The sequence below is a fragment of the Leucoraja erinacea genome, chromosome 3, assembly GCF_028641065.1.
Source record: "Leucoraja erinacea ecotype New England chromosome 3, Leri_hhj_1, whole genome shotgun sequence".
Classification (NCBI taxonomy): Eukaryota; Metazoa; Chordata; class Chondrichthyes; order Rajiformes; family Rajidae; genus Leucoraja; species Leucoraja erinaceus.
This window is the reverse complement of record NC_073379.1, coordinates 95,370,252-95,383,170: the sequence shown is the minus strand read 5'-3', so window position 1 is coordinate 95,383,170 and position 12,919 is coordinate 95,370,252.

The following is a 12,919-nucleotide window of genomic DNA, read 5'->3' as shown; positions in this document are numbered from 1 at the left end:
AGGGGGGAGGGGAGGGGGACTGTTTTTCTCGGTCCCTACCTAGTTGGAGTTGCGGTTTTCCTCCGAGCCGCATCTTCGCCCCTTCCTCGCGGCCTACCAATGGGACTGGAGCAGCATTTCCTGCCGTGACCGGCCAGAACCTCAGCTTCGGCGGCGGCACAGCGCTGAAGCACCATCGCGGAGCGGGCGATGCCTTACCTGGGTCGCCGTGTGGTAAGCTCCGGAGTGCTGAGACCGCCGGCTCCAACATCACGGAGCTGTGGTTGTGGAGCGTCCTGCTGTGGGCGGCGCTGACTTTGAACACCACGGAGCCTGGGATCTCTCGCCGAGATCGCCAGTAGTGGAGCTCCAACCAGCATGTGGACTCCGGGAGCCGCGGTCTACGGGGAGGAAGCGGACATTCCAGACACTCCAAGCCGCTGAGAGTGTTCTCCCGACGCCGGAGCTCCATCATCCGGCAAGAGGGCCTGTAACATCGGGTCGCCGTTGCAGCGACTGCGAAGGCCTCAATAGGCCTTACCATGGGTGAACAATGAGGAAGAGGACTGGACTTTGTTGCCTTCCCTCACAGTGGGAACCATTGTGGGGGGATGTTTTTATGTTCAGTGTTAAATTCTTTTGATGTTGTGTTTTGTTTTTGTTGGTGTGCTGCTGATGGCTCGGAAAACATGGCTGCTGCTGATGGCTCGGAAAACATGGCTGCTGGAGGTGAGAGTGAACGCTGGCGCGATTGGCTGCCGCTGCTCTCTCTCTCTGAATTTTGTATTGTTGCTGCATATTTTGTTTTTGTTTCAAGCTTGTTTTGACTGTAAGGTGGCCTTGAGAGTCCTGAAAGGCGCCCATAAATAAAATGCATTATTATTATATTTACAACAGTGCAGCACAGAAACAAGCTCTGCAGCCCACCATGTGAGCACTGACCAACTAATTCTATCTGCCTACACATGGTCCATACCCCTCCATCGTCTGCCTGGTCAAGTGGCTGTCTAAATATTTCTTAATCTGCTCTCATGTCTGCTTCTACCACATCCCCACTTAAATCTTTCCCTTCTCCCCTTAAACCTATGTCCTCTGATTCTTTATTCCTCAACTATGGATAAAAGACTCCATGCATTCGACATATCTATACCTCTCTGATTTTACATGCCTCTGTAAGATCACTCCTTAGCCTCCTGTGCTCCAAGGAATAAATTCCAGGTTTGCCTTCCTACAAAGTGACCAAAACTGAACACAATTCTCTAAATGTGGCCCTAGCAAGGTCTTCTACGACAATAACATGATATTCCAACTTCTATACTCAGTAGCCTTACTGATGAAGGCCAATGTACCAAAGGCCTTTGTGACCACCCTATCTATCTGTGAAACAAAGAGTAGTAATTCCCTTTCAGAATGGCAGGCAGTGATTAGTGGGGTGCCGCAAGGCTCGGTGCTTGGACCGCAGCTATTCACAATATATATTAATGATTTAGATGAAAGAATTAAAAGTAATATTAGAAAATTTGCAGATGATACAAAGCTGGATGGCAGTGTAAACTGTGAAGAGGATGCTATGAGAATGCAGAGTGACTTGGATACGTTGGGTGAGTGGGCAGGTGCATGGCAGTTGCAGTGTAATGTGGATAAATGTGAGGTTATCCACTTTGGTGGCAAGAACAAGAAGGCAGATTATTATCTGAATAGTGTCAGATTAGGAAAAGAGGAAATGCAACAAGACCTGGGTGCCCTTGTACATCAGACACTGCATGCAGGTACAGCAGGCAGTGAAGAAAGCTAATGGCATGTTGGCCTTCATAATGAGAGGATTGGAGTATAGGAGCAAAGAGGTCCTTCTGCAGTTGTTCAGGGCCCTGGTGAGACCACACCTGGGGTAATGTGTGCAGTTTTGGTCTTCTAATTTCAGGAAGGACATTCTTGCTATTGAGGGAGTGCAGCGTAGGTTCACTTAATTCCCGGGACGGCCAACCAATTTCCTATGTCTGAGCTGGGCGCAGAGTTCTTGTGGACCGATATATGATGAAAGAATGGAACAACTGGGCTTGTATGCACTGGAATTTAGAAGGATGAGAGGGTATCTTATAGAAACATATAAAATTATTAAGGGATTAGACACGCTAGATGCAGGAAACATGTTCCCGATGTTGGGGAGTACAGAACCAGGGGCCACAGTTTAAGAATAAGGCGTAGGCCATTTAGAACTGAGATGAGGAAAAAAAATTTCACCCAGAGAGTTGTGAATTAGTGGAATTCTCTGATTCAGAAGGCAGTGGAGGTCGACTGGATGCATTCAAAAGAATTAGAATGAGCTCTTAGGGCTAGCGGAACCAAGGGATATGGGGAGAAAGCAGGAAAGGGGTACTGATTGTGGATGATCAGCCGTGCTGGCTCAAAGGGCCGAATGGCGTACTCCTGCACCTATTTTCCACTGTATCTATGTATCTATAAACTGGAAAGAGTGCAGAGAATATTTACGAGGACATTGCCAGGACTCAAGGGCCTAAGCTAAAGGGAGAGATTGGGCAAGCCAGGACTTTATTCCTTGGAGCACAGAAGGCTAAGGGGTGAAGGGGTTATCTTATGGAGGTGTATAAAATCATGAAATTGATGGGGTGAATGCAGAGAGCCCTTTGTCCAGGGTAGGGGCATCAAAAACCAGATGACATAGGTTTAAAGGAAGGATAGAGTGCTGGAGTAACTCAGTGGGTCAGGCAGCACCTCTGAAGAACATGGATAGGTGATATTTTGGATCAGGACGCTCTTTTGGAAAGGAGGTGAGGAGAAACTACTTTAGTTAGAGGGTAGTTAACCTGTGGAACTCATTGCCACAGAGGGCTGTGGAGGCCAAGTCAGTGGATATTTTTAAGGCAGAAGTAGACAAATTCTTGATTAGAACGGGTGTCAAGGGTTATGGAGAGAAGGGAGGAAAATGGGATTAGGAGGCAGAGATCAGCCATGATTGAATTGCAGAGTAGACTCGATGGGCCAAATGGCCTAATTCTACTCCTATAACTTGTGAACTTGAAAGGACCCTTCTTCATACTGTTTGTGGGGGGGAGGAAAGCTGGAATAGAGGAGGGGCAGGACAAAGCCTGGCAGGTGATGGGTTGATACAGGTTAGGGGGTGTTTTGATAGGCAGATAGTGGACAAAGGTCAGTGATGAATGGACAGCACAGATGAGTTGGGCAAAAGGGCTCGTTTCTGAGCTGCATGAATCTATGATCCTAATAACAGCTACTCTACCTTCACTAATATTATTCATTACCTCCGGATAAAAAAGCTCAATCAAATTTGTGAGACAGAACCTGTCCTGCACAAAGCCATGCTGACTCGTAGTAATAAGTCCAAATGAAAGCCCTGTCACATGAACAGACTGGCAGGCAACAAAACACAACAATTATTTTTAATTATATTGCATAAGATTGTCTGCAGTAAATGAGTGGCGGGCAGTTGTTCAAGATGAGAATATCCAGAACTAAAATAACATTTCCCTTTGTTGATGTTGAGTGAACGAAAACTGCAAGTGAGAAGGAAGTCAGATACTGACTGGTCATTTGCAAGAACCATTGGAAGGGCCAGTTTCACCAGTTGGATCAGCAGGTGCACCGGGATCTTGTGCTTTGATGTATTTTGTCTCCTGTTGTACACATCCCTTTCAGCCTCTTCCCTTGCTGCTTGTGCATTAGCTGAATGAAGTAGGAATGCAGAGCGCTGAGAATTCCTGTTGAACGGGAAAGCAGTAAAGCACAGTGAAAGGCAACGGGTTAAGAAAAAGGATGAATCAATGTTTGTGAAGGCAGCCAGGAGAAGGCTGACATGGAGGAGTTGAACCAGTGACAGTGTTCCATCGTTGGGTCCTGAAAGAATGAATTTGTTTGCAATAGTTTGCGCCTCACCTATGTCAAGACAAGTCTAGTTTATTGTCATGTGCATGACTAGTGAGGTACAGGTAATAACAAAAACCTTGCTTGCATCAGCATCACAGGCACAGATTCAGACAACATATAAAATTAACATAAATTAACATAACAACATAAATTAACATAACAACATACAACATAAATTAAAAATAAGTTACACATAAATTCTACAAGAAAAAGACTATGCAGAAAAACAAGACATGTGTGACACAATTAGAAAGCAAGCCTATGGTAGTGAACAGGTCAATAGTGTTTGTGATTGAGGTAGGATCTGGTACATTTTTTAACCACCAAGATTGCGCAACGCAGCATAACGTGATTTTAGATTTATCCGCTTCTCATCCATTGAATTTCTATCATGAAATTACTAAATTGTAGACTAATGTGTGTCAAATTGTGCATCATACCTGTTCGGTCACAGTTTACATTTATGTGGGGTTTAATATAAATAATCAAGCCTTCCAAGACCATCCACCGGAGTATAAACATCAGGATCGGTGACCAAAAGAAGCAGCCGTCCAAAGAGGAAAGGACCGTTGAAAACGCACTGTGCACATCATCTGTTAATCCACACCAAGTGAAATAGATGTCAGAGTTCAGGTCGGTTCTTGCAAACCGGGGAATCGGAGGGAGGCAGCTGCAGCAGAGCCAAATCGGCTTTTGCAATCAAATGGTTCAGTGCTGGGATTGCTTTCAGCCTCTTGATTGAGTGGAGATTGAGACGGAGCAAGAAAGAGATGGCAGGCAGGAGCACAGTTAATTGGAAATAACTGAGGGCCATTACCACAATAGAGGACATTTAGCAGCGGTGTTATCTGCTTTAAGGCATAAGCAGTACTTTGAGGGCAGCACGGAGGCGCAGTGGTAGGGTTGCTGACTTACAGCGCCAGAGGCCCAGGTTCGATCCTGACGACAGGTGTTGTCTGTATGGAGTTTGTACGTTCTTCCCTGTAAACACATGGGTTTCCTCCAAGATCTTCAAATGTAAATTGTGTGTGTGTGTGTGTGTGTGTGTGTGTGTGTGTGTGTGTGTGTGTGTGTGTGTGTGTGTGTGTGTGTGTGTGTGTGTGTGTGTGTGTGCGTGCGTGTGTGAGTGTGTGCGTGTGCGTGCATGCGTGTGTGTGTGTGATAGCGTTAATGTGCGGGGATCACTGGTCGGTGCAGAATCAGTGGGCCGAAGAGCCTGTTTCCGTGCTGTATCTCTAAACTGAACTTGGACACCACTGTAAGGTAAGAGAGCATAAATATGATCATGGCCTATGTTTGTCAGAGAATCTGCAAAATAAAACTGTGAAAGTTAAAAACCTGGAATAAAAACAGAAACTGCTAGCCATTCCCCGCAGCCGGACAACAACTTCAGAGAAAGTGAAACAAAGTTAACCTTTCTGCCCAATAGCCTTTTATCAAACCTTTTATATACATTCTGCGCATCAATGAGCGAAGTGGAGCAAGGTTGGGCAGGGTGAAAGCAAATAAAATCAACCAGGTTGCCCGAGGTCGGGGCTGAAAGAAGACCTATGACTTCACTCTCCCCTATTCCAAAGAGGTCAACTCCAAAGGGCTTTAACGTCTTTGTAGCCCTTGGAAAAAAAGAACACAAATGCAGCATTTGTCTTGAAAATATGAAAAGAAAATGCAGGTCTTATGATACCTGTGCAGAGGTGAAGGTAGCATCAATATTTCATAACAATGGCTTTTCATCAGAACCCATGGAAAGTTAACCACACCTTTATAAGTTTACAGATACTATCTGGTAATTTAAATAATTTCTATCCATTTTCCGGCAGGGTTAATAATTCTCCTCAAAGTTATTATTCAATGCAAATTCTCCTTTACATTGCATGATTAATTGTTTTTATTTTAACAAGTGTCTCAATGACCAATATGTTTGGTGTTGTAGCCTTCACTGCAATAGCTGGATTCCGAATGCCCCATAAAAAAAGTTGGCTTTGTATCTCATTGCTTGATTGATTAAATGGATTCCATCAATATGTTTGCAGGCATTAGGAAAGAGCCAGGGACTTAAAAGGAACTGTGATGACCAGTGGCGGAATGGGTCTAAAAATATTGGTTGCCAGGAGACAAAATGGGCCCACTTCATCAGGGGCCCACTTGATATAGGGGCCCACTTCATCAGGGGCCCACTTGCCATCGGGCGAGCTGACACTCTGGCCAGTCCGCCACTGGTGATGATCTTGACTACCACTGACAGTAGCATCTCCATAGTACATGGAGCAAGAGTTAGCCATACCGTCTGACAAATTTGCTCCACCCATTTCAAGCAATCATTGTGTGTTGAATCTCTATCTCAAATGCACATTTCTACATAATGACCTGTTATCAGTCTAGGCTGAGAAACTGGTCCACGATTGTGTTTTCATAGTCCTCAAGCATACTGAATTCCAAAGATTCACAATCCTTTTTGGAGTATTAAGTATAAATGCAAGCAAGTCATGCTGCAAATGTATAAAATGTGTAGAAAGGAACTGCTGGTTTACGCCAAAGATAGACACAAAATGCTGAAGTAACTCAGGACAGGCAATATCTCTGGATAGAAGGAATGGGTGACAGAACAAGGATCACACATTCCTTCTATCCAGAGATGCTGGATAGTTACTCCAGCATTTGTGTCTATCTGCTGATTTATAAAACTTTGGTAAGGCTGCATAATAATAATAATAATAATAATAATATATTTTATTGTCATTGCACATATGTGCAACGAGATTTGGTATGCAGCTTCCATCCGATGTCATATCTTAAACAGCTAATAAAATTTAGATTTAGATACCCTGGGAACATGGTTTATAAAAAAAACAGTAAAACAGTAAAACAGTCTAAAGTACAGATGTGTCTGAGCAGCTATAGCTCTGGGAATTAAGCTGTTCCTGAGTCTGGCGCCCGCCGGGGGCTCCAACAACAAGACCCGGAGCGTGGCCTTGCATCACCCGGCGCGGCGTTAATGGCCACGGGACAATTACCATCGCCCGCCGGGGCTTTGACTCTGACATCGGGAGGGGAATGGGGAGTGCAGGGGAGAGATAAGTTTTTTTGCCTTCCATCACAGCGAGGAGGAGATGCGCTGTGATGGATGTCTGTAAATTGTGTTGTGTCTTGGGTCTATTTTTCTTGTGTGTATGACTGCAGAAACAACATTTCATTTGAGCCTCTATGAGGTTCAAGTGACAAATAAATTGTATTGTGTATTGTGTTGTGTATTGTGTGGCGGTGCGGGCGTAGAAGGCCTTGTAACCTCTGCCGGAAGGTAGAAGTTCGAACAGTCCATTACAAGGGCGTGAGGAGTCTTTATGGATGCTGACGGCCTTCCTGAGGCACCGTTTGTGGTAGGTGCCCTCCAAGGCTGGTAGCTGTGTCCCAATAATATTTTGTGCTCTGTGAACGACGCACTGAAGAGCTCTCCTCTCCGCCTCCGTGCAGCTGAGATACCACACAGAGATGCCATACGTTAATATGCTCTCTGTCGTGCAGCGGTAGAAGGTCGTCAGTTTGGAGTATTGTGTGTACTCTGGTCATCCCATTACAGCAAGGATGCAGAAAAGGCTTTGGAGGGGTGCAGAAAAGTTTTAACAGCATGCTGCCTGGTTTGAGAGGATATCAGGAGGTATCAAGGTCAGAGGGGGAAAGTATAGGGCTAGATGTGTAGGGCAAGACTTTTGTTTTAATGACACACACAGAGTGATAGGTTGATGAGAAAAAGTGCCCTAATTTGCCTTCTTAATACAATAAGCACTTCCAATAACTAAGTTCCAGACAACTTTAATATTATCTGGGAGGACATTCAGCTTTCTGAAATGGTCTTCTTCTTGGAGTCATAGATTCATGCAACATACAAACATGCCATTTGGCATAACTTGCCCCATCTACGCTGATCCCATTTTTGCATGTTTGGCCCATATTCCTCCGTGTACCGGTCCATGTCTTTTAAGTGCTGTTATAGTTCCTGCCTCAATTGCCTCCTCTGGCAGCTCACTCCATATACCAGCTCCATATACTCACTCCATATACCAGCTCACTACCAATCTCTGTGTGAAAATGTTGCTGCTCAGTTTCCTAATAAATCTTGCCCCTCCCACCTTAAACCCATGTTCTCTGGTTTTTGATTCCTGGATAAAGCATTCATCCTATTTATCCCCCTCATGGTTTATACAACTCTTTCAGATCACCCCTCTTCATGACACTGTTTCACTTCTGTGGTTTTCCCTCAGAAGTAAAAGGCACGTTCAGTATCATTATGCCCCTGTCCCACTTAGGAAACCTGAACGGAAACCTCTGGAGACTTTGCGCCCCACCTAAGGTTTCGTGCGGTTCCCGGAGGTTTTTGTCAGTCTCCCTACCTGCTTCCACTACCCGCAACCTCCGGCAACCACCTGCAACCTCTGGAAACCGCACGGAAACCTTGGGTGGGGCGCAAAGTCTCCAGAGGTTTCCATTCAGGTTTCCTAATTGTATACAAACTCAAAGCACAAGGCATTGGGGGTTCAGTATTGATGTGGATAGAGAACTGGCTGGCAAACAGGAAGCAAAGAGTAGGAGTAAACGGGTCCTTTTCACAATGGCAGTGACTAGTGGGGTACCGCAAGGCTCAGTACTGGGACCCCAGCTATTTACAATATATATTAATGATCTGGATGAGGGAATTGAAGGCAATATCTCCAAGTTTGCGGATGACACTAAGCTGGGGGGCAGTGTTAGCTGTGAGGAGGATGCTAGGAGACTGCAAGGTGACTTGGATAGGCTGGGTGAGTGGGCAAATGTTTGGCAGATGCAGTATAATGTGGATAAATGTGAGGTTATCCATTTTGGTGGCAAAAACAGGAAAGCAGACTATTATCTCAATGGTGGCCGACTAGGAAAAGGGGAGATGCAGCGAGACCTGGGTGTCATGGTACACCAGTCATTGAAAGTAGGCATGCAGGTGCAGCAAGCAGTGAAGAAAGTGAATGGCATGTTAGCTTTCATAGCAAAAGGATTTGAGTATAGGTGCAGAGAGGTTCTACTGCAGTTGTACAGGGTCTTGGTGAGACCACACCTGGAGTATTGCGTACAGTTTTGGTCTCCAAATCTGAGGAAGGACATTATTGCAATAGAGGGAGTGCAGAGAAGGTTCACCAGACTGATTCCTGGGGTGTCAGGACTGTCTTATGAAGAAAGACTGGATAGACTTGGTTTATACTCTCTAGAATTTAGGAGATTGAGAGGGGATCTTATAGAAACTTACAAAATTCTTAAGGGGTTGGACAGGCTAGATGCAGGAAGATTGCTCCCGATGTTGGATAAGTCCAGGACAAGGGGTCACAGCTTAAGGATAAGGGGGAAATCCTTTAAAACTGAGATGAAAATAACTTTTTTCACACAGAGAGTGGTGAATCTCTGGAACTCTCTGCCACAGAGGGTAGTTGAGGCCAGTTCATTGGCTATATTTAAGAGGGAGTTAGATGTGGCCTTTGTGGCTAAGGGAATCAGAGGGTATGGAGAGAAGGCAGGTACGGGACACTGAGTTGGATGATCAGCCATGATCATATTGAATGGCGGTGCAGGCTCGAAGGGCCGAATGGCCTACTCCTGCACCTAATTTCTATGTTTTCTATGTTTCTATGACAGGGGCATAAATATCCATTCTTATTTAATCTGCCCCAGTCTGGGAAACCAGGTTAGTTGCAAAGAATGGTTAGACACTGGGAAGAAATGTTGCCCCATGAACCTCCAACACCTAGTCTGACCCAGGATTTATTCTGTCACGTCCAACCATTTCCCAATTTTCCTAATGCCTCTGGTATGTACCAGCTCCTGTCCCAAATACATTTAAATCTTGTATGTGAATACTTCTTCCAGCTTCATATTTTCCCCCTATTTCCACTATCAATTTTCTATTCAATGTCAAATGGTACCTGACAACACTTCTGTGAAATACTTGAATATGTTTTATGATGTAAAGCTGTTATGTAAATACAAGCTGCTTTTGCTAATCCTGATTTTTCATATACCAGACTATCTGCCAGCTGAATTTGGTTAATCTGTATGTGCTATACAAATCACCAATGTCAGTGGTGAATAGATAAGTGGGAATTCTTCCAAAAGCCGTTGCATAAAATTCTGCAATCCAACACAGCCAACCAAACTAGATTCTTTATACAAAATCTGATAAATTTCCATCAAATTGTGAAATGTCCATGGGGCCACAATGGAACTGCAGATGTTGGAATCTTGAGCAAAACACAAAGTGCTCCAGGAGCTCAGAGAGTCAGACAGTATATGTAGGTATGTTACAAAACCTACCTGAATCGTCGATGAGAATCTGCCCCCAGGCCGTGTGTGTGATTTTGGCGCTGTTTAGAGGGGGCGGGTTTAAAACGCGATTTTTACTAGGCTGTTGCAATCGAAAATGTTCAGCCTAGTAAATCATTAACGGAAAATCGCTGAAAGACCCTGTCGCAAAAGGTATTATTAGATTTTATGGCCTTGTATAATAGTTATAGTAGTTTAAAAACCACTCTCTCAACCCGCAACCTCTCGCAGCCCCAGGGTTTTATAAAGCAAACAATTAAAGGTATGTACCTTATTTTTACATTAAAAGGGGCTTCTTAAGAACCCTGTATATAAAATTTTCTATAGCGAGTAGCTAATTTTGGGCTCATTATATCCCGCAGTATTTTTCTGGGCATTTGAGGGCACAAATCCAGCGCAATGTGAACGTTCTAAACCAGCGCGTTCACAGGAACCCACTAGAAAGCCGATTTAAATTGACTTTAATTTACTGCAATTGAACACTAAATTCCTTCCATTTGGCCTATAAATTAATGTAAATGAGATTTTAAAATCATGTTTTATTGTGAATTATTTGTGAATATTATTTGGACACTTAGGCTATTTAAAAACGTTAATCATTTATTAAGAAATGGATAGATGTTTAGATCTAGTAATTGAAGTTTGAAATTAGCTACAATTGGGGTAACTAACTAATTATATGCTTTAATTTCAGGTCCTCCAAGTAAGATTATTTTATATTTGTTCCAGAATGGTTCAATCTATGATAACTGAAAATTTCATTCAGTTCTCTTAATTTTTAAGAAGGTTATGGGCTTTTGACTGTCCTCGATCACAGCTTTTTTGTTATGTCCATAGAAAATCAATAGGGAACAAGATGCTAATTTCCGGGTATGAAAATGGCCATAGCTTTTTTATTACTTGAGATATGAAAGTGGATTAGGTGTCAAATTAAACTTATTGTTATGCTTTATCTGATGTGATAAATTGCAGACTTGATTTTTTAAATCTCAAAATTTTGTAACATTGCTAGTATATGTGGAAGGAATGGACAGGTGACATTGTAGGTCAGGGCTCTTCTTTGGACTGGAAAAATGACCATCACGTCCCTTGCATGCTGACAAACCTCTTTTGACAAACTTCAATCAACCATCACCCTTTGCTTCCTGTCATTGATCCAACTTGACTCAGTCCTCTGAATCCCATGGGGTTTTACACTTTTGACCAACCTGCCATGTGGAACATATGGATTATTTTAAATACACAATGCTCATCTCCCCTTGTCTATCCATGCATGTTTACAATCATCTGGGTCATTGTTCACGGCATTTTCTCATCCAACTGAATGTGTCCAATTTGAGGAGGTGACTATATTATAAAATGAATGGTCTGAGATGGTTTAATGAGCTCTAATCCTGAAGATTATGGCCAAATCCTGTTCTAATTCCACTTACAAGCTTGCAATTGACACCACCGTGGTAGCCAGATCTCAAACAATGGGATGACAGAGTACAGGAAGGAGATAAAGAACTTAGTAAGTGGTGTCAAGACAACCACGTCCAAGAGTTATACTGAGATAGTCAAATACCATCTGCAAATGCATGATAGACACAAAATGCTGGAGTAACCCAGCGGGACAGGCAGCATCTGTGGAGAGAAGGAATGGGTGATGTTTCGGGTGGAGACCCTTCAGTCTGAAGCAGGGTCTCGATTGGAAAAGTCACCCATTCCTTCTCTCCAGAGATGCTGCCTGTCCCACTGAGTTATCCAGCATTTTGTGTCTATCTTCAGTTTAAACGAGCATCCGCAGTTCCTTCCTGCACTTCTGCAAATCCACATTGGCTTTCCCTCCAATTGGCTCCAAATTCCTGTTTTGTATTTCTTTGATTATCATTCTCAAAACCTTACCCACCAATGGGATTAAACTGTGTAGGAAGGAACTGCAGATGCTGGTTTACACCGAAGGTAGATACAAAATGATGGAGCAACTCAGCGGGACAGGCAGCATCTCTGGGAATATCTTTCCTTGAACAATGATGTTATATTTGCCATTTTACAATCCCTTGCCTCCTGCCTCGCCACGAGCAAAGATTAATTCTTCCACCATGCCAGCACCCACTTCCCTAGAAATCTGGAATGCAAGTCATTAAGGGCCTGTCCCGCGAGCATGCGACTCCATGCGGCAAGCGCGACCTAAAGGGCCGGTCCCACCAGCATGCGCCTGCATGCGGCAAGCGTGACCAAACCAGAAGCGGGGGCCGCGTGGAGGTCGAGTGAGTGTCATGAAGTTCGTGCGAAGTCCGCGGGAAGTTCGCGCGTGACGTACGGCGTCGAGGCAGCTGCGGGCCAGCAGGCCGTTGCCGCGCAGAATTTTTGAACACGGTCAGTTTTTTGGGGCCCCGCGCGATGTCGGGACCAGCTCTGCACAACTCCATATGGCTTCGGCGATCGAAGTGGGACCGGCCCCGCGAGGCCGTACGGCTCAAGCGACCACGTTAGATCGCGCTTGCCGCATGCAGGCGCATGCTGGTGGGACCGGCCCTTTAGATCGCGCTTGCCGCATGGAGTCGCATGCTTGTGGGACTAGCCCCTTAGGACCAGGTTGACATTCATTCCTGACATAGCCAGCATTTCCTGTGCAGCCTGCCTATCACTTCTCACCACACCAACCAACACTCCTACCATCCCTGCTTCTATTAATATTTTACCATTATCCACT